We start from the raw sequence: 20,169 nt of genomic DNA, 5'->3' as shown, positions 1-20,169 counted from the left end.
GTCTAAAGTCATCAAATTCATGACTCGAGTCCAAGTCATGTGACTCGAGTCCACACCTCTGCCAACTGCCAGTTTGGGTTCGGGAAGCAGACACCCTCTCTAATTTTAAAACGAAGCTTAAAACCTTCTTGTTTGATAAAGCTTATAATTAGTTGTAGTTACAGTCCTAGTTATTTATTAAACTTATAGTTAGTCACAATTATCTCTATAGACACTGTTACAGTTAAGGATATAGCCCTTAGTAGGGCTGGCTCAGGCAACTGAATCATCCCCTAGTTATGCTGCTATAGGCCTAGGCTGCTGGGGGACATCCCATGATTTACTGTGCACTTCTTCTTCTTTCTCTTTCTCTCCTCAGACCCACTCTCAAATTTATTAGCCTTTATTACATGTCATTAACTCTGCGTCTCTGTCCCGTAGTCCTGTGCTTGTTTCTCTCTGGTCTCTCTTTCTCTGTACCTTTCTGCAGGTATCTCTGGCTCCGGAGCTGCATGTCCTATGGTCCTGGCTCCACCCACCTGCTGCTGTTTATTGTTTACAATGATCTATTTCTAACATGTTTAATGTTCCATTCTGCTACAGATAAATATTTGATAAATATTCTTTGCAAACTGTAATGTAAATAATTACCAGTCATGACAGCTTTTTGCCTCCATGCTCTGTTTCATAATTCTAATCTGCTGAGCACACATTATCAAATAACTGTTCACTAACTGTAATGTAAATACTGACCCACATTGTCTGTATTATGCTGCATGTCTTTCTCCCCCTCTTCTCCATTCCTAGCTGTCCTATCTTCCTCCTTTTCCTCCTTTCACCCAGCCCAGCCATCGGCAGGAGGGTCCCCCATTTGAGCCAGATTCTGCTCAAGGTTTCTCCCTGTTAAAAGGGAGTTTTCCTTGCCACTGTCGCCTTAAGTGCTTGCTCTGGGGTCAGGCTCTGGGTCTCTGTAAAGCGCTTTGAGACAATTTTGATTGTGGAAGGCGCTATATAAATAAAATTGAATTGAATTGAATTGAATTCTACTACTTACCACACAGGTAACACTTTGGTGATAGATTAATGTTTGTATTTGTTTTTCTTTTTTCTTAAAAATAAATAAATAAATGTAATTATGCCTTCTGTTTAAAAAAGGTTTGGCTCCAGAGACTGTGGATATAAAATTGAACAGGCTGCGCTGGATGCCTTTCCTGAGGCTCGCCTGACAAGAGCTCCATGTGGGGACACAAACATGCAGGAGTACTTGGACTTGGAGCACAGTCATTTACAGAAGCCAGAGTACTGGCAGTCTGCAACTGAACTGTATCTGAGACTAAAAGAAATTGCTCAGCTATGAATTGAAGAGAGGTTTATTCTAACGGTGGAACACGTACACAAAGTTTGTCAGCTGTATTGTTGCTGAATGTCCCGGTGCATCTCTGAAACATGATAAAAATAATAAAATTATTACATTATTTATTACTGTCCTTCAGGTCTACAATAGTCATCTAAGAATGTAAACGAATACAGCCAAGATTCCTATTGGTTGATTACCACTAGAAAGGACCTCTCATTAAATGTGTTTGACTCCCTGACAAAGGCTAGATGCCAAAATATACAGACCTTTTATCTTCAGGTTTGTGTTTGGAAGTACTTTGGTTTTGTGATTCAAAAACCTGAGAGGAAACGCATAAATTGTATTAACAATTTGTAATAACTTCCATAACTGTTCCCTTACCATATACAGTAAATATCAATAGTGGAAGGTTGTCACTGTTGTCATAGATAAATCAATAAATATATTCATGCATAAATAAGTATTAGAAAATAAATAAATAAATAATTGATATACCACAGTGTCAGCTTGATTGAATTCAGCTGTGCTCCTTGATGTGATGACAATTTCAGAATCAGAATCTGAGGTATCATACACTGCAATAAAAAAAAAAAAACTGTAGACCTATCCTTCAGTAGAGTTTAAAGTATGTGAACATATTGAATCATGAGATACACGAACCTCCTTTAAAATGCGTTTCTAGGCAAATGAAAAAGGTGATCCTGGAATATGGCTTCCCTAGTTAGTGGTGCATTGCTTTGCATGCACACTAGGCACCTCTATAGCACAGCTATAGAGGTACCTAGTGTGCAATGCAAAGCATGCACACTCTTGTTCTCCCGGTTTTTCTTCTTCTTCTTCTTCTTCCTTCCCGAATTTCGGTTCGTAACTCGTCCCACACCGTTGAGCGCATACTAACAAATGATACATCAAAACGTGCGGCTCGATCTAACTCGCTATGCTTGTATTTTGTTCTCCAGAATATTCACGTTTCGCAAAGTTATTCGCAAAAAACTGCGAAAAATTTCCCATAGAGAATGAATGGGGAAAGTTCAAAAAAGTCGCAAATTATCAATGAATTCTCCCCCTTTTTCAAACATCTACTGCTCTGGCCTACTTTCACCTAGAAACACCATTCAAACTGTAAAATGTAGACACAAGTCTCGTGTCTTCGGGGTGTATTCAACTTTTTCATAAGTTGTGTAGTTTTTAAACTGTGAGCTCCAACTGATCATGAGTGATTTTGAAAAAAATCAGGGTTTTCAATGAGTGTGTATTGCGGAATGTTCCAGGCTAGAGTGGGAGGTTAGAGTGGAGAGGCTTTAAAAAAACTCTCTGAAATTTTTTCTTTACACGACGACTACGGCCACAAATTTTACTGTAGAGCAGTGAAATTCTCCAAAGTTGTAGCCACACGTGTCCTCTCTCTCACAATGTGTTCATTTTTTCTGTAGGATTTACGGTTTTTCTTTGGCGTGCCTTTAAGCGACAAGAGGAGCTCTCAACTGCTCCATTGACTCCAATGTTAATCGAGAAGAGGATTTTTGGAGAAAAGCAGAAAATCCCCTTTTTTAAAACTCGCTGTAGAAATCACATTTCAGACCCTAGCACCATAAAAAGTAGATGACTGTCTTCCTCAAAGCCTTCTCTCTTTGATGGGTCAGTTTGTTTAGCCATACCATGTTTTGTTTTTCCATGGATAGCAGTTGTTCGGCAGGCCCGATTCGGCCGAAAATGAGCTCGTCAGAGCACCTGTGAGCTGCCTCAGCGGCGGGAAAGCTCATCCCCATGGCAACCATGACTGCAAGAGCTGTGGCTCTCTCTCTCCCTGTAACAACTCTATGTCTCTCTGTCTTTGTAATTAAAACTACAGCAAAACTATAGGGGTCAAAACACCCCTGTGACACAGACACACACTTACACACACACACATACACACAGTCAATATTGTGCGGTGCGCCAGCACCGCACAATATTGACAGAGGCACACAAACACAAACACACACACACACACAGACTCACACACACACACACACAATAGTCAATACTGGGTTGTGCGAAGCACAACCCAGTATTGACACAGACCCACTCAGGCACACACACACACAGACACACACATAGATAGACTGACACACATAAAGTCAATATTGTGCGGTGCGCCAGCACCGCACAATATTGACAGAGGCACACAGGACAGAGGCACTCAAACACAGACACACACACACACACACACACACACACACACACACACACACACACACACACACACACACACACACACACAATAGTCAATACTGGGTTGTGCGAAGCACAACCCAGTATTCACACAGATCCACTCAGGCACACACAGACAAACACAAAAATAGACACACACAGACAGACTGACACACACACACAGTCAATATTGTGCAGTGCAGAAGCACCGCACAATATTGACAGAGGCACACAAACACATTCAGACACACACACACACACAATAGTGTCAATACTGGGTTTTGCGAAGCACACAACATTACTAGCAGTGCAATGCACCACTCTCGCGATTTCCCAAAGGGAAATTGTCTAGTTCCTTTTTATATTCAGCCAATCTGAATGGCCTTTCTGACCCAGACACGGACCACCTCTGAGCAGTCTGGATACAAAAGGACATACGGTCCTTCTTGCATGTCCTTGTTAAATGTTCTCATTTTCTGGACAGCTTGTTTCAGTACATCAGGTGCTGCTACCTCTGGGTCTACAAATAACGGGAGTGTGTTTCCTCTAAGAGTTCTTAAACCACCATCAATCCAATGTTTGTTGGAGTCCACTTGCACACCGCAACGGATCCGGAACGGATAAGCATTACGGATCCAGAGCGGACCTGGTGCAGACCCATTCCGTACCCGCTCATTCACCACCTTATCCGCCCCGGATCCGTTTTGGACCCGCTCATTAAGTCGCTCCTCCGCCCCGGATCCGTTTTGGACCCGGTTCATGATGGTACTCCTTTGGGCCAGATCTTTATAAAAACTAGCAACCGACGTATCTAATAAATGTATCTGTATCTGTCTATAATAAAATAAAATTTAGCCAGTCTGTATCCATCAAATTCTAGCTATATAAAAGTTGACTATAAATGCACTGAATAAATCATGTGTGCAATACTGGGAAAATAAAAAGCAACCATAAAGGATTATTGTATTTTTATTTCATTAATATTCTATTTGTTCATATCAAAATGCACAAAATGCAAAATGCAAAAAACAAGCACAAAACATGAATCTATTCTTGGGGAGCGGTAACAGTGGGTCGCTTCCTTGCACTCCCCCTGTCTGCTGCCAGGTTGAACCAGTGGATGGCATGTTTAAAAATTTCCTCATCCGTGGCAGCACGTGAGACTGCATTTTTTCTCACCGCATCTGTAGTCACAATAAAACCATTTTTAGACAGGCGAATCTACATTTTTAACAATAGCTAGATGAGAAACACCTCTCAATATGCTGGTTAACTTACGCAGGAGCAGTGTCTTAGTAGACATTTTGCTGAAAGGTTTTTTGGTGTTCAAGCCCTTCCAATTTATTTGCCTTGCCACATCATCTTGGAATATCTTTGCAAGAATGTTCCAAGTGACGCGCTTTGTGTCGTGGCCCCCGATGGTCGCCAGGGAGGATATCTAAATTTTAACAAGAGAAATACAGTCAATATCTTATAATTTACAGATTTTTATCAGAATCAGAAAACTTTATTGCCAGGTATGTTACACATACAAGGAATTGGTGTGGTGGTGGCCATGGTGTTGTTGGTGCAAAAACAGAAGACTTAGACTGGCAAGTCCCATAACAGAACATGCGTTTAAATATAATAAACATAGTAAATAAAAAATAAAAAAGAAAGAAAGAAAGTACTATGCCACATATTACACACACACACACTTATATACATATATACACACACACACACACACTGAATGAAAGAGAAGTGTGTGTATTCCAATTATTTTTAATAAAACTGGGTCAGTCTTGTGGCACAGTCTTTCTCCATGTTGCCTCCAATGATTTACTAAGTCCAGCAGTTGTCGCCCTTGAACGACCAACACAGGTAAACACAGGTGCCACACACCCCATAAGGTGTCATCAACCCATCACTACCGCATTGTATGTTGATGTCTAAGTCCACCACCTCTGCGAATGGAAGGCTTTTCCAACTTAACATAGATGCTTCCTTGACTCCTCTTTCATACCACCTGTCCTCTGTCTAAAATGTGCCACATGTTTGCAGAGATTTGCTGATGTGCTGTTGTTCCTTCTTCTTTCCCTCTGCGCTAGTGGGTATGATTTGTGCTCTGTTACCCAGAAAAAGAAATCAGGGCTCTTCTCGCCACTTCTTCCATGTAAAGGTTGGCAACAGTTGTGGACACAGGTGAGCCCATGGCATAGCCGTGCTTCTGCTTGTAAAATGTCCCTTCTGAAAATACGTAGTGGTCTGTCACTTGCTGGACCTCTGCCTGAGTGGAGAGAAGAGCTCTGATTTCTTTTTGATGAAGCTGCTTGGAGGAGCAGCGAAACGTCTTCAAGAAAACTCTACAAGTCCAGATGCCTTGCTTCAAGCCTCTGAATTGAGCTAAAATGTAGCAGGAAAAAATAATTCTGTTCTAAAAAAAGACTCACCAAACTCTGCTTCAACTGAGAATTGCCAGGGTCCTTTATCAAGTCCTCAAAATCCTCCACTTCCTCCATTGTTCCCAGTGGAAACTGCACAGGATGAGATGCTTCTATTTCTTGGCCTAGCAGATTCATCTTGCTGGTGAGATAGTTGACCTTTGCAATTAATTGTTCTTGTTGGTGTTTTATGTACTCTAATAAGCCAATGATCTGGACTTCTGCAGCTGTTACAAAAGAAAGCAAACATAGATACAAAAATAAATTCAGTATACTCTGGACAATTATTTTACTGTTTGATACAAAGCAATCTTGATTGCCAGTTGTCAATTACGTGTAACATATATACTATTTTATTGTACGTACAGTCCATTGCAACTAATAGAACTGTTGCAATGTTGTAATTCTTTACAGTTAATGTTAATATTCATTTCCTACAAAAAATATGATTCAGGCAGTGGTGATACATGGCAACAATAACACTCAATTACAACAGCCAACCCTCTTTATATTCACTTGAATTCAATTCAACAACTAGTATTTAAATGACTGAAAGTTCAAATGTTATTGTCATAAGCAACTGTAGCCTTGCTCACCAGTGCAGGCAGTTGTGTCAGCTCCAGATCTTCCCCCTCTCCATGCAGGTCTGTAGTTCAGGCTAGTAGAAGGGCTTTGGTTCTCCACTTGTTTTCTGTATTCCTTCTGCTGAAAAGGAGCAGGTGGAGCGGGTGGTGGAGGGGCAACCATGCTGCCTGGCACATGGCAAGGTGGCAGTGGGATATAAGGAGCTGGGGGTTGTAGTGATGGTTGGACTGGATCCCTATTGGCTCTCTTTTTTGGTGGACAATCCTCCTCACTCTCCTCATCTGAATCTCCAAAGAAATGTCTAGGAAGTGGATCAGAAACATAAACATTCAGCTGTTAACATAAAAAGAATAAAAAGAGATAAGACAAGGTAAAACTTTACTAATCCCGGAGGGAAACTCTTTTGCCAGAGGTTACAGGTCACATGTTAAAATATATACTATAGTCTACAGACGACAGATTATAAATAAAATATAAAAAAATAAAAGTAACAGTTAGCAGTCAGCGAATGCCTATACACAATGTATATATTGTTTAGCTGTAATATAAGGTGGTGATGATCAGGGAGCTAAATGTAAAACAGTGTATGTTCATTATTTGTTCTTCCATCTCTCCTCCCATGTTGTACAGTCTGATGGCCACAGGCAGGAAGGACCTCCTGTGGCGTTCTGTGGTGCTCTTCGGTAGTCTCTACTGCTGAATGTGCTCCTGACAGACAGCAGTAAAGACAGCTAGTTGTGTGTTAAGTTGTCAAGTTTGTCATACCATATTAAATGAGACTTTTCAGACACATCAGTTGAGAGTTCATATGGATAACAGAAAAATGTATGTATATACTAACACAGGCTTTGGCCTTCTTTTTGGTCGGACATCCTCCTCTTCTTCATCAGATCAGATCTGATGCAGATCTGATGTGTTGCAGGTCAGTGATTTTCTCAGTAGATGTCTTGCCTCAAGGTAGTCATCTAAAAATTAAATGTCAAAACTTTTAACACATAGTTAACACTAGAAAACAGAACAGAATTATAGACGACAGTATAAAGTTTGTAATGTTTTTTTTTACATAAAACTTTCTAAATAGAAAACTTGGCATACCACATGATTTAACAACTCTAACATCATAAGTTTTCCACTCAGGTCCAGGTTCCTCCATGTTTTTCACTGCTCTCTCAACTCTTTCATCATTTTTGTAGTTTGGCCAATATGTGACACCATCACTGCACCAGCTTTTTGGCACCACCGCCACTGTTTTGTTTTCTTGGAACTCCACTAAATGGAACATCTTTAACTGAGGAAAGTCAGTGTCAGTCTTTGTCACAGTCTGCGATCACCATCACATAACACATATCATCAGTCAAAACAAGTGTGCAACCAAGAACTTTAACTAATACTACCATGAACACTACCATCATTCCCGCTGGGAAACAACAATACAACAACAGGTTTAAATTGTTTCATCACGTATCCCTTAATTACCATTTCAAAAAAAGAGTAAAGGCTTGACTACTAAATGAATATGCATGTAAGCTTGTCAGAAGAAATAAGATGGACCACAATTTGTATTGCTCAATTTTGCACTACCCAGCAACTCTTTGCAAACATGAGACAGCCCTAAATGGTATGAAATAGGGGTATGGCTACAAAACCATCTCTATGGGGCAAAACAACACATTTTTGACCAAGCTGTGAAACTTTAACACATTTCAGTATGTCTGATGTCTGTGAAATTGTATATATGTTCAGGTAATCAGAGTTAAAAGGGTAAGTAAAGAACAAAGACTTCTCTGAAAACTCCTTGTATACTACATGCACTCCATCACTGCATTCCATAATGTTATGTATGCGACAAATGTCCTTTCCAATAACAAAAACATTGTCCCCTGTTGAAAGCTTAACTGTCCATTTTTCACAGGCCATTTCACCATACTGAGCTTTCACTAAAAATCCACTTACAACTGGCCCAACATAGTGTTGCTTTTTTAAAGAGGTAAGTTTAAAAGGAGCATCAGTCATCCTCATCTCTGACATTCGACGGATAATTTGGGCAAGGGGAAAGTCCGGTTTTCTGACTAATTTTTTTAGCTTGTGCAGATAACTTTCATAGGGAAAGGCTGAAAATGAGTCAAGGCAACCATGCTGTTGCACTTCACCTGCCAGATGGACCAAAGAATGTACATTATAATCAATCTGATCGTTCCCATATATTTCACCAAAATGACAAACAAAAGATCGAAGTGTGAGCATACTGTGTATGGCAAGATAGTGTAGGACTTATTAAAATAGCAATACCAGAGAAGAGTAGCATGAAATTGTTGTACATATTTACATCTAAATAGGCGCCTAACATTACAGGTCCTGTATAAAGCAAAAACTGCCTAAATTCAGTGGCCTTCCAACGGTCTAATTCCCTCAGGGATCTGGGTTTTCGAGCAAACTCCACAGCAACGTGAGAACGCATCTCCAGCAGTTTTGCAGACATTCTTTCAACTATGATTGCAGGTATTCTAAAATTTAGAGGACCCCTGAGCCAGATGTGTAATATTCGCCTAACAACGCCTAAACAAACTAAATGCATATAATCTAATGGGAACTGTGAAACCATGCCAACACTGCTGCCTTGAAAAGAATGCGGCCCCTCCTGATGATGACTTTCATCAACCATATTTTCAAATGATTCATCTGTCCTTCGAGCATAGTCTGTACATGGGAATGTCATGTGCCTGTTTATGTATTTACCAGGTTGCATACATTTGTCACAACCATGGTAGGCATTGTGGGCCTTTGTGTGTTTGACAAAGGCCCTTGCTGGTGTGTCACAGATAACAGTGTCCAGCTTAAGCGTTAATTTCTTGCCTTCAAAATCAAAACCTTGTTCAAGCTGTTGTAACTCAGTAACAAAATCTTGAAGGAAATCTTTGGCTGAGCTGGGTTTCTTTGGTCCACAGAACAAACCTATCACTACTGGTTCTTTCATTGGAACACTCAGGAGCAGACCAAGGATGGGCCACAGTTGCAGACTAGAGCTCTTGAACAAAGGAAGTCCATCTATGTTTATTTGTAACTTTAAAGTTAAATTGTCTGCCAGTGTGTGTACCCATTTACACAGCGTGTTTTTAAGTGATGGAAGAATACCAAAATAGTGGTACTGTCCCCCAGCCCTTTCCTGAATTGAATATTTTGTCTTAGTCCTAAGGAGGGTCCTAGCATCTTTTGGAAGATTAGGATGACAAGTGCGAAGTATGCCCAATAGTGCTGTCAAAGCAACCAAAGAAATGCCAAAGTGTATGGCCCAGTTGGAAATGCTGTCAGAGAGTGAAAATGTCTCACTGTGTTCATCGTCAGAGCAATCAGAATCAGATGTCTGATTGTGTCCCTCACAGCCACCAGGCACAAAGCCTTCCAACAAGTCTGTATCTACTTCAATGTCCCTTTCCTCATCACTAAAGACAGCTGCAGTTGTAATGTCTGAAGAACTTTGACTGTCAGTACAATTTAAGCTTTCTTCAAAAAACTCATCTCCAAGCCCTGCTGTCATCTGAAAGTCTGTCACATTTGAGCAGTCATCCCTAATTTGTTTTAGTCGTTTCTCTAAATCTACACGGGTCCTCCGTCTTAAAGTTGCGCTGGAGACAGGTGCAGACTTCCTATTCATTTTATCTAAAAAAAATATTGCAGAAAAATAACACAAAGATTGCAACATTCCATAGTGACAAGTAAATACTTGAGAGTTTTCAACACACACAAATATATCCAATATATGCTAATACATAACATGTACATTCAATACATGCTGATATTTGTTGACTTCTAACATTTGGTTATCTTTTATAATTGTGGTTAGCTGTAAACAAAAATTTAAAAAAAGATTCAATATCAAACCATTAAAATTCACATCTCACATCTTTATTTAATATTCTTTGATGATGGAAATAAATCCAATGAAGCTAGGTTTTTAGATTCTAATTATTTGGATTAGATTATCATTTTCAGTATAGGACACTCTTTTAATCAAGTTAAACTTACTTTTCTCAGGTGGCAGGAAAATTAGAAGAAATTGGCAACATCAAACAAAACTGACTTCCAGCAAAATCTGCAAAAGTACACAGAATTCTTATTTATTAATTACCTGATTACTTGTATGGAGGTGCCCAAATTCACCTCCAACTCACTGTGTATGGCCCTCTATAGCAGTGGTTCTCAACTGGTCTCACTCTGGGACCCACATTTTCCTGTGGTCATTAAGTCGCGACCCACTCTCATAGAATTCAAACCAAGCAAATTAATTTTCTAAAAAAAAGCCTTTGAAAAATCACTTCCTTTAACATTATCATCTTATTCAGCAGAGTGCAACATTAATTAAACCACAACAATGAGAAATTTGACTTATATGCATCCATGCATTCAGAACACATTAAGACGAACTTGAGGACCATGCAACAGCAAGGACAAACCTGGGTAAATATCAAATATCAAATTGCACACAATAAAGCCCCACAAAACAAGGGATTTTCACAGCATTCAGGCAACATTAATGAGAAACTAAAGTGGAACATGACAAAAGCATGGTAAAAAAAAGTGAGTAAAATTATCAAAAATGCATGCAGATATTACAAAATGAGACATTTAACTATGACTGCATGGACAAAAGATAAATAAAAAATATCAAAAGAGATAAGATCATATTTTCGCTTTGCCATCTTGTCTCATTGCAACAACCGTAATCGTGTGATAGAATAGAATAGAATAGAACAGAATATACTTTATTGATCCCTTTGGGAGGTCCCTTGGGGAAATTTGGGGACCAGTTACCATGGTTACCGAACGAGGCGGCTGCACTGTCTGACGTGCGCCTTTCAAAATAAGAAATTTTTCAAAATAAAAGACATGCCCAACAACAGTTGCACATTATTTCGCTGATTTTTCACCAGCTTTTCGCGACCCATTCAGAACGGGTCCGTGACCCACTTTTGGGTCGGGACCCACCAGTTGAGAACCACTGCTCTATAGTATCTTCATCGTTTTGTAGGGCTGTCCAAATGTGCAGTGAGATTTTTAAGACTGTATAGTGCCCTATATGTACACACAACAATGCATCTTAAAAAGTAATGTAGAATCAAGCGATGGTTTCAACATTAGCAATTAGCATTGTGTGGAATATAAATAGCAGACTGGCGAAACGAACGTGAATGGAAGCTCGTTAACCCGTCCTACAAATATAATTATTCATGTAACTAATGTAACATGGCGTGTTAAAGTTTGTTTTATTAGTTGTTGCCACATAATAAAACGTTAATGTAATATATTATGCTACGGCACAAATTATAATTGCTAGCGACATAGCTTGTTTAGCCAGAAATTTATACCGTTAATGTTAGCTTAATTTTGATTGCGGGATGCTTCCAGGCACAAAGCTAGATTGAACAGCAAAATAACAAGATGGAACAACAAAATAAGCCACAAATCTACCGAAAAACATGAAGCCCTTTTAAACTACGTGTTGCTAAATTTACCTTGAACCAACAAAAGCTAATGCTAATGTGCTGTAACATTTCAACTGGCCCGCGCAAACGCTAATTTCACAGCAAACATATCTATTTACATTATATGATCGGTAAAAAATAATTAGTGACAATACAAAGAAAATACTTTGACAGCAACGGTTACTTACCGTTTTCTGTCCTCAAAATTGCACAATCGACGCACTACTGTTCTCAACTGGGTGTACAATGCCGCCAGTCCGTATAACTTCTGACTCTGAAAAGGCACGCTCGCTGTCCAGATCCGTTCAGGGTCCGCAACGGGTCCACTAGTTGACAGGGAGCTGTCTGTAGGCGGGCCGTATCTTATGCGCATGTCTGAGAGTGTCCAGCGGAGGTGCTGACTTGAGGGCGGATCAGCCCCGGAATCTTCTGCTATCTGGGTAATTTCATGTATTAAACATAGATAATAGAAAAGATTTTACATACATCTGTGTTTCCCATTTATTATGGAGAATGTGGTGTCCCTCCATGGTTTAATTTGTGCCACCACAGTTACATACTGTGCCAAACATGACTACAATCTATTGTACTCTAGTGTTAGCTACACTCCAAATCGTTACATTGTTGTGCCCGGTTGCTTTAGCAAAGCATCTCGTGTTGCATGAGAGCTGCTGTAATCCTGCCTCGAACGCTATGTGCTCTAAAATCTACACATAGATGCCTGTGTCAAAGATATTATTAATTCTTTTTAACTTAATTCAATCTGTACAATAAATCTGACATGATACAGATCCATTTCGGAATCATATCGAGTCAGATAGTCGAGTATTGATAAGCTAAGACAGTCAGTACAACCTACCTGGACCTGTTTTCGTTCTTTTGCCGGATATCTTCCTCTCGGCCCGTAGTTAAAAGACTGATGCTCTTTTGACTTGGAGCTTCTGTACTCAAGGAGCTGGTTATATGATGGACAAGGTTTTTCTGCTGAAGTTAACAAAGTTCCATTTCAAAATAGAAAGTTAGCTTAACCAATAGTGCTATTCACGTTCATTCACATACTTAAGATAGTGAGCGCTATGCTGCACTTACTTTGATTAGCATTTTCGAGCTGTTGAGATGTCCCCTGTGCGTTTGGTCCTTCCGTCTGGTCTTTGCCATTTAAAAACTCTAGGGACCGTCCACACGAAAAACAAAACCACGTTAAGTGCTTCATGTGTTTGCCACAAAATGGGCAAAACACCACCCAATCGCTGTCCATCTTGGGTCACCATGAACTCCAAACACAACAACAACAACTTGAATTGGCTGCTCCTGTTATCACTTTCGGGTCATCCCCCGAGTTGGTACATTCCCTTTCAGGTTGATTTTGGAACTTGTAAAAGCGTTTTGCCACTTGTAAATTTGTCTCTGCGTTTATAAAAGTGTTTTGCGTCTTGTAAATTTTTTTTCTGAAATGTAAATTTGTTTCGATACTTGTAAATTTGTTTCAAGCTTTGTAAAAGTGTTTTGCATTTTGTAATTTTGGTTTGCACCCCTCAGCCACTATGAAAGAGTTACATCACTTTTACTTTTTCTTCTTTTCTTTTTGTTTTTTTTAAATATGCATCACACTCATAATAATTTGTTGCTAATTAAGTAAGAAACTTAAAAATAATTATTGTACTTATCTACATTATATCCTTGTCTGACATTATAAATTGTAAATTATTTCTAGCTTTTCTTTTCTGTTTGGGTCATGTGATCACCAAGCAAGACATTTTTCCTGGATCAGGACTGAATATTTGAAGTTTGATCCATTTCAGTGGTGAATCAAAGTCAGTTTTTACTCCAACATATCTGATATGATCTTTATCTTCTAATTCCAGACTTGGACTGAGCTCAGCAGCATGTTATAAATCTGTGTTGACATGAATAGTTGTGTGAATGTTGTGGTGACATTTGAATGATGTGTGTAGAAGGCTGACATTATGATGATCCACAATAAGAGAAGGACAAAGTCCCTCTACTCATGTTAGTGAAAGCTCATTGATTAGGACATATCTGATTGGATTAGGGGGTGGTCTGGGCTCTTCTGTGTTCCCAAAATCTCTAAAAGTAGAATGGGAGGCCGAGCCTTTAGCTATCAGGCCCCTCTCCTATGGAACCAACTGTCAGTTTGGGTTCGGGAAGCAGACACCCTCTCTAATTTTAAAACGAAGCTTAAAACCTTCTTGTTTGATAAAGCTTATAATTAGTTGTAGTTACAGTCCTAGTTATTTATTAAACTTACAGCTAGTCACAATTATCTCTATAGACACTGTTACAGTTAAGGATATAGCCCTTAGTAGGGCTGGCTCAGGCAACTGAATCATCCCCTAGTTATGCTGCTATAGGCCTAGGGTGCTGGGGGACATCCCATGATTTACTGCGCACTTCTTCTTCTTTCTCTTTCTCTCCTCAGACCCACTCTCAAATTTATTAGCCTTTATTACATGTCATTAACTCTGTGTCCTCTCTGTCCCGTAGTCCTGTGTTTGTTTCTCTCTGGTCTCTCTTTCTCTGTACCTTACTGCAGGTACCTCTGGCTCCGGAGCTGCATGTCCTATGGTCCTGGCTCCACCCACTTGCTGCTGTTTATTGTTTACAATGATCTATTTCTAACATGTTTAATGTTCCGTTCAGCTACAGATAAATATTTGATTAATATTCTTTGCAAACTGTAATGTAAATAATTACCAGTCATGACAGCTTTTTGCCTCCGTGCTCTGTTTCATAATTCTAATCTGCTGAGCACACATTATCCAATAACTGTTCACTAACTGTAATGTAAATACTGACCCACATTGTCTGTATTATGCTGCAGGTCTTTCTCCCCCTCTCCTCCATTCCTAGCTGTCCTATCTTCCTCCTTTTCCTCCTTTCACCCAGCCCGGCCATCGGCAGGAGGGTCCCCCATCTGAGCCAGGTTCTGCTCAAGGTTTCTTCCTGTTAAAAGGGAGTTTTCCTTGCCACTGTCGCCTTAAGTGCTTGCTCTGGGGTCAGGCTCTGGGTCTCTGTAAAGCGCTTTGAGACAATTTTGATTGTGGAAGGCGCTATATAAATAAAATTGAATTGAATTGAATTGAAAATTGAATTGTGGAATTTACATGTTCTCCCTGTGCCTGCATGGGTTCTCTCCAGGTACTCCGGCTTCCTCCCACAATACCAACATGCATGGGTTAGGTTAATTGGCTACTATAAATTGCCCGTAGGTGTGGGTGTGTTCATGTGTGGTTGTCTGTCTTTGTGTGTCAGCCCTGTGATTGACTGGCAACCAGTCCAGGGTGTACCCTGCTTCTCGCCCCTAGTCCTGACCATGACAAAGGCTTAAGTGGTAGAAAATGAATGAATGAGTGGATTAGAAATTATTTTTATCCACATGATTTATTCTTTATTCAGACTGAATTACTGCAGTTTGTCAGAGATCAGCTGTGCTTCTCTGGCCTCAGCTCTGAAGTCTGAGCTGAGTGACAACAACTGTAGTGTCAGATTTTGTGCAATATGTTTGTATATTTTTTCTAAGTGTGCAAATCCTATTGTGTTCTGTTTTATGTTCTGCTTATCCTAGACCTGATTCTCTGTTTGCTTCTGTATCTCACTCACCCCCTCCCAACTCTATCCCTCACACACAGACACAGCTCCACTATCTCCTACACACACACCTGCTCCCCTTGTGACTCCCCAATTTTTTACTCATCTGTGTATGCTCCTGGCTTCGTCTCTCTTGGGATCATTGCTTATCTCGTGTATCATTGCTTGTCCATTTTAAATACGCTTCACACGCATTTTATTTTCAATGGGACCTGAATTTCTGTCATTTGCTTTCTTAAAAAATTTTGAGACTACCTCAAAATTAGCAACAGGTATGACAGGAGTGAGTATGACATGAGTACAGCACATTCACAGGAGCATACACAGATGAGTAAAATATTGGGGAGTCACAAGGGGAGCAACAGGAGCATGGTCATCTGTATATGGGGAACAATGGGGAATAATGTACGGGACAGAGGGACTTATATCTTTGAGGTTTAGTGTGGTGCCAAGGACAACCACAGTTGCAAATGGGCTGTGCTCTGACAGAGAGCTTCCTGAGAGACAGAGTAAGGGAGCGTGCGTGTTTGAGTGTGTGTATGTGGGAGAGCAGCATGGGGAACGATACAGGAGTGTGCATGTGGCAGAGTAGAGGTGTGTGTGGAGGAGATAGTGGAGCTGTGTGTGTGTGAGGGATAGAGTTGGGAGGGGGTGAGTGAGATACAGAAGCAGAGAATCAGGTCTAGGATAAGCAGAACATAAAACAGAACACAATGGGATATGCACACTTAGAAAAAAATATACAAACATATTGCACAAAATCTGACACTACAGTACAACCCCAGGTATATAATATGATGTATCTTGTGAGACTTTCAGATGCTCCTGCAGGACTTCTCATGCTTGTAGACTCTGTGTTTGTAGAATAAAGCTTTCTGGACTCAACCTCTCTGATCTCCAGCACCTGATTGACTCTGTGCATTTTTCTCTGAAGACGATTTGAAGATTTGAAGAAGATTTGAACTTAAAATTTTTCTTAGAAATTTTCTTAAGAGAAATAAGATTAAGGTGTGGGGACTCAGCCGGACCTGGACCCAGCTTCAACTGGCCCTTGACTGGGTCTATCGCCTGGCCTGAAAAATCCACATCACAACAAGCTGCAGGATTCAGGAGTGAAAGATCTGTCTGATCTTGTGAAGAGTCCAGACTGTAGACTGCAGACTCTGAGGTCACTAAGAGGGTTGGAGTCAGTCCATGCTGCTTTCATCAGTATTGTCCAAAACACAGTTCGTATCAAAGCAAAGATCCAGTGTCTCCTGTAAACCTCCAACCTTCTCAGTGGCTGCTTTCCTAATTGAAGCTGTGAGAGGAGAATGGTGACAGGCTTCAGGATTGGACAGAAAAACAGAGACAGACAGCAGTCAGCCAATAAGATCAGCCACAAGCCTGATTGTGATTGTGCGTTTTAGTTGATGTGAAGACGACTGTTGTTGTTGTGTTCATTTCTACAGGAAGTAGAGCTGAATTACAGCTGACAGCCTCACAAGATGTGTAGAGACAGTGGTCCTCATTCATCAAAGTGTCATAGCATCAAATCTGATCTGAAACTGTTTGTTGTCTCATTTCAACACTAAAGAATTGATGAGTTTGATCTTTGTCACAGCTCTGAGATCAGTCTGACTGCAGCCTGCAAATCACTGGCTCTGATTTCAGAGAAGCATCATGACATTTTGGAAGCATGTGGTCTGATACAGAGCAGAACCTCTGCTGAAGTCCAGTGATCACATCTGTATATCTGTCCATGTGTCAGATACTTTCAGTGACAGCCTCCATGTTTATTTGTCAGCTGATATTTCAGAAGCAGATCAGATGTTCATCAACACATAGAGACTCTTTCTTTAAATGGAACATGAGTTGACATGTAACAGCAGTGAATCCATCACTAAACTGTGCAGTAATGAAGCTTCATGACTCAGCAGTTTATTTCCACTGTGGACTTGAGTGAAATGTTCATAGTAAACAGACTTGATGCTAAAAGTCTCTGCAGGTGTGTGAGCTTCCAGCTCAGTGTCTTCACTCCAATACATTAACATGAGAGCTGAGAGGAAGCTGCTACACTACACAGCTGCTCCACTTCTGCTCTGAACAGGACTTAAGTCCCTGCTGCGCTTTATACTGGATGTGCTGCATCAGTGACTGACAGCTGATGAAGTGAGTCTCTGTAAACACTGATTTCTCTCAACAGATGGAGGCACTGATCTTTCTAGAGGAGAGAGTGAAGAGGACGGTGTGTGTGTTGAGAGAGGACGAGCTGTGTCCTGATGATCCAGAGAGGTTGAAGCAGCAGCAGCTTGTGTGTAGAGAGGCTCTGATTGGTCCATGTTACTGGGAGGTAGAGTGGAGAGGAGAGCTTCATCCAGCAGTGACTGACAGAGGAACAAGAAGAAGTGGAGAAGACTCTCAGTGCTGCAGTCTGAACTGCTCTGAGAACAGCTCCACTGTCAAGTCCACCATCATCCCTGTGTGTTCCTCTGGATCTGAGAGAGAATCATCAGTGTATCTGGACTGCTCTGCTGCTGCTCTGTCCTTCTACACAGTCTCTGCAGACACACTGAGACTCCTCCACCTCCTCCATCCTCCACCTGAACTTTGTCTTTTTTTATTCATTCACAGAGGCTGAACCCAAAGTGATATATCAGCTGATTAATCACCTCCATCATGTGGTGTGATGGAGAATTGCAGCTAATTTGCACATTATGTTTTTCTTAGTGCAGAGCCTGACAAGACATATTTTATTATTCACCATATGTTTTATTCTGCTTATTCCACTTCTTCTGTACAGATTCCAGCTTCTTGCAGCTTTGAGGAAAACCAGGCAAACTACATCAAAAAGTAGTTCGACAGCCTGATTGCTTTGTTATACATGTTTAAGATAAGATAAGAGAATCCTTTATTAGTCCCTCGGTGGGGAAATTGCATTTAGCAACAGCAGGGGTACAGTACAGTAAGTGAAAGTGAGATATAAGTAAGAGGCCAATATGGCCAGAACAAGATTTAAATAAGGTAGAATAACTAAGAGACTAAACTAAGAAACAAGAAAATAGAAAAAAGCTGCTGTAAAAAATAAAATATATATACATACATAGGCCCCCATGTTGTGGAAGACATCATGCCTTGTTCCTGTACCAAAGACGCCGCGTCCCAGCGACCTCAGGGATTACAGGCCTGTTGCACTGACGTCACACATAATGAAGACTCTGGAGAGACTCATCCTGGAGCAGCTCCAACCTATGGTCCAACCACTGTTGGATCCCCTTCAATTTGCCTATCAGCCCCGTCTTGGAGTGGACGACGCAATCATCTACCTGCTCAACCAAGTCTACACCCACCTGGACAAGCCGACGAGCACTGTGAGGGTCATGTTTTTTGACTTCTCCAGTGCATTTGACACCATCAGGCCGACTCTACTGGGTGAGAAGCTGACAACGGCCAGTGGCCAGTGCCATCCTGTACGCTGTTGTCTGCTGGGGCAGCAGCCTGAGGGTGAACGACACTAATAGACTCAATAAGATCATCAAGAAGGCTAGCCATGTTGTAGGAGAGGAACTGGACTCACTGAATACAGTGTTGGAGAGAAGAGTGTTGTCCAAAGTTAGGACAATATTGGACTCTCCTTCACACCCTCTCCACCATGTGCTGATTAGTCACAGAAGCTCGTTCAGCAACAGACTCATTGTTCCTGCACAACAGAGCGACACAGGAAATCATTCCTGCCTGTTGCAATCAAGATATACAATTCAGAACTCTAAAAAAAAAAAAAAAAAAAAAAAAAAAAGACTACTGTATATTGTGTATACATCATTTTTGAAACAGTTAAAACACATACCTCATGTATATAAAGCAAATAAGAAGATGTCTTTATGTTTTTTTCTATTTTTTTTCTATTTTTCTACTTTATATTATTTTCTGTTTGATTATTGGATTATATATATATATATATATCTTAATCTTCTTTGTTCAATTCTTCTTCATTTTTCACTTGGGAGTGTATAAGTAACAAAAGAATTTCCATACAGGGATTAATAAAGTTTTTTCTGATTCTGATTCTGATGCATACATACATACATAAATAAATATGAGATGGAGATTGTTGAGTTGAGTGACTATAGTACACAAATATTGCACACTAATAACTGGGTTATTGCACATTGATGTTACACAGATAGTTGCAGGAACTGTAATCAGTATGTGTGTTAACAATGCTCGTTATAGAGTCTGATAGCAGCAGGAAGGAAAGATCTTCTAAATCTCTCCTTCACACACCAAGGGTGGAGCAGTCTGTCACTGAAGCTGCTCTGCAGAGCTGACAGGACGTCCTGCAGGGGGTCCAGCATAGATGACAGTTTTGCTAGGACCCTTCTGTCTCCAACCTCTCGCACTGAGTCCAGAGGACAGCCCAGGACAGAGCTGGACTTCCTGATGACTTTGTCCAGCTTCTTCCTCTCCTTCTCAGTTATGCTGCTGCTCCAGCAGACTGCACCGTACAAGATGGCTGAAGCCACCACAGAGTCATAAAAGGTCTTTAGGAGTGTCCCCTGCACAC

This window comes from Toxotes jaculatrix, chromosome 2, assembly GCF_017976425.1.
Source record: "Toxotes jaculatrix isolate fToxJac2 chromosome 2, fToxJac2.pri, whole genome shotgun sequence".
Lineage (NCBI taxonomy): Eukaryota > Metazoa > Chordata > Actinopteri > Toxotidae > Toxotes > Toxotes jaculatrix.
This window is presented reverse-complemented; position numbering follows the sequence as displayed.